The following is a 2919-nucleotide window of genomic DNA, read 5'->3' on the forward strand; positions in this document are numbered from 1 at the left end:
TTCTGGTGGGTGTATAGTGTTATCTCATTGAGCCTTTAATTTGCATTTTGCTATGATTAATGATGCTTTGCATATTTTCATATGTATATCAGGTTTTTTTTTAAAGATTTATTTATTTATTTATTTGAGAGAGAGCAAGCACAGGGTGGGCAGAGAGAAACTTAAGCAGACCCACCTCTGCTGAGTGCAGAGCCCTACAGGAGACTCGATCTCAAAACCCTGAGATCACCAACTGAGCCAAAATCAAGAGTCTGAGCCTTTACCCACTGAGCCACCAGGGTGCCCCTTAAGATTTTATTTTTAAGTAATCTCTACACCCAACTTGGGGCTTGAACCCACAACCTCAAGGTCAAGAGCTGCATGCTCTACCCACTGAGCCAGCCAGGTGTGCCTATATCAGTTATTTTGGATTTCCTTTTTTTGTGCAGTGCTAGTTCAAATAGTTTGCTATTTTTCTATTAGGTTGTCTTTATTCTTATTGACTTTTTTATTTTAAATTCTTACTGATTATTACAAGTTCTTTAAATAATCTAGAGACCATTTCTTTACCAGTTATACATTACAAATATCTTTTCTAATTCTGAGGCTTACTTTTTCACTTTCTTTTTGGGGTTTTTTGATAAGAACATAAGAGTATCATACTAATATGGTGACAAAGACTAAGCTTTTAGAACTTTTTGTGTCTTGTTTAAGAGGACTTTCCCTACCCTGAGGTCATGAAGATATTCTCTTATGTTTTCTTCCAAAAGCTTTATTGCTTTTCCCTTCCCGTTAAGGTCTATGATTCACATGGAATGTATTGCTGTGTTTAGTGTAAGTTGGGAGGAATATGATTTCATGTTTTTCCATTTGGACATCCAATCCTCCAGAATAATTTATTAAAAAGTAGATTATTTTCCCTCCTGCTCTGTTGTGCTACCTTTGTCATGAATCACTTCTCCACATATGTGTGGGGCTGTATCTGGGCCCCCCGCCCCCCTTATGTTCCATTGGCATGTTTGTCTCTCTTGCACCAGGACCACACTATCTTAATTCCTATAGTTTATAGTTGATAATAAGCTTTAGTGTCTGGTAGAGCAAGCCCTCCCACCTCTCATGCCTACGTATTTTTGAGGGTGGGATCTTTCATACACACAAATTCATTCAAACGTATTTGCAGTGTGTGGGGGTGGGGGGGTGGGGAGGAGAGGTGCTCAGGGGAAATAAGAGCAAGGATCCTGTTTCCATGGCATCCTCCCAAGGGGCAGGCACATAGAGCCACAGTGCCAATCACCCTGTAGGGAGATCACAAATGCGTCAATGCGCTTCCTCGTCACTCACCCCCGGGGGCCAGACACCTCTCAAAACCCAGATACAATTCAAAGAGGACAACACTCCAGGCGCACCTCTTCCCCTCTATCCCAGAGACACACCCTTTCCTGCAAATCACGCGCGCCTGGCCGCCACCCAAAACACCACCAGTCCTGGACAGATTCGCCAATAGACGTGCTCAATCAACCCTGTTGGTGAACCCCATAGAGATTCCTATACCCCCTAAGGGAGAAACATCCCACCCAGAGGGTGAGAAACGGCGAGTGGAGCTCCCCTGACCGGCTGGCCCCGCCCGAAGAACAGACACGGACAACCTCACCGCCTACTGCCTGAGTGCCGGACAACCAATCAGACCCACTTCGCTATCTGACCGACTCACAGACGGAACGGATCCAAACACACTCCCTTCTCCCCAGCCTGTTACTGTTTCCCGCGCTCCTTGGCTCCGCCCAGCATTTCATTCCCGGTTGACGAAGCAGCAATCGATCGCACTCCGCACACCCGCCAATAGGAAGAAGGATTCCCAGCGGCGGGGGGTGGGGGGGGTGTCCTAGTCCCGAAGGCTGCGGTCGGAAGCAGGCTCCCTGGGGTCCCTCGGGCTCCTTCGCCCTCCTTCCCAAGGTAAAGTCACTCTCGGTCTCCACCAACACTTTTCCGCCCGGCCTCTCACGCATGCGCACTGCGACTCTCAGGCCGGCCCTGAAAGGAGAGAGGGGGAGGGACCCTAAACCGCGATCCCCTGGGTCACGGGGGTAACGGCACAGCCCAAAGTGGCCGCCGCCGCCAGCAGTCCTCAAAACAGGAATTGTAGAACCAAAAGGTCTGGAGAGGTCCCACCGAGATTTGAACTCGGATCGCTGGATTCAAAGTCCAGAGTGCTAACCATTACACCATGGGACCCGCTGGCTGCTTCAGGCGGCCGGGAGGCTTCTCAAGCCACATGGCGCGCGGAGCCGCCTTCCCAGAGCGGCGGCGGAGGCCCGGTTCTCCCGCCCGGGCTCTGCGCTCCGGGCCCGGGGCCGCTCGGGCGGGCGGAAGCGGGGAGCCGCAAAGCGCTTCGGCGGCCCCGACGTTGCCAGTGCCGGGTGTCATCTCCTGTCGCCGCTCTTCCTGCTCTCCTCCCGGGGTCCTGCCCTGCGCCGGGGAAGCCGGGAGGACGGCGGGCTGCGGCCGCTGCCGCGAGCGGAAGGCGCGGCGCGCGCATCCCGGGCTCCGGGCTTGTTTATTTATTTATTTCCACGAGCCGCTCCCCGCGCGGCCACTGTGGCCAAGCGGGGAGGGAAGCGCGCTGGCACGTGGGGGGACGGCGGTTCAAGGCCCGGGCGCCCCAAGCGCGAGCGGTCGGGGCGTGGACTTGACAGCCGCCTCTCTACCGAGACCCAGAACGTTCCGCTTCCGCGTCCCGCTTTACGGGAGACTTAATGGGACTGGGGCGGGGGGGGGGGCTGCGTTTCAACCTGCGGGTTTTTAATCAGCGGGAGACAGACTCCCTCTTGGGCTTTTCCAGGTCAGCTTTTTAATAACCTTTTGTAACATTTGACTCAGCAGTTTCACTTTTGTAACTTTATCCTAAAGGACTACGAGGGCCAGTGCCAAGTGTTCAAGGAT

General features: G+C 52.7%; 1 non-coding gene across 1 annotated transcript; it reads right to left on the reverse strand.

The window, feature by feature from the left end:
* Window positions 1-2139: 2139 nt before the first annotated feature.
* Window positions 2140-2211, reverse strand: TRNAQ-UUG (transfer RNA glutamine (anticodon UUG)). The gene has a single exon. It is a non-coding gene; the product is annotated as a tRNA-Gln (tRNA).
* Window positions 2212-2919: the final 708 nt, after the last annotated feature.

This window comes from Mirounga angustirostris, unplaced genomic scaffold (genome assembly GCF_029215605.1).
Source record: "Mirounga angustirostris isolate CCGP_5_RB_7025 unplaced genomic scaffold, mMirAng1.0.hap1 SCAF_17, whole genome shotgun sequence".
NCBI lineage: Eukaryota > Metazoa > Chordata > Mammalia > Carnivora > Phocidae > Mirounga > Mirounga angustirostris.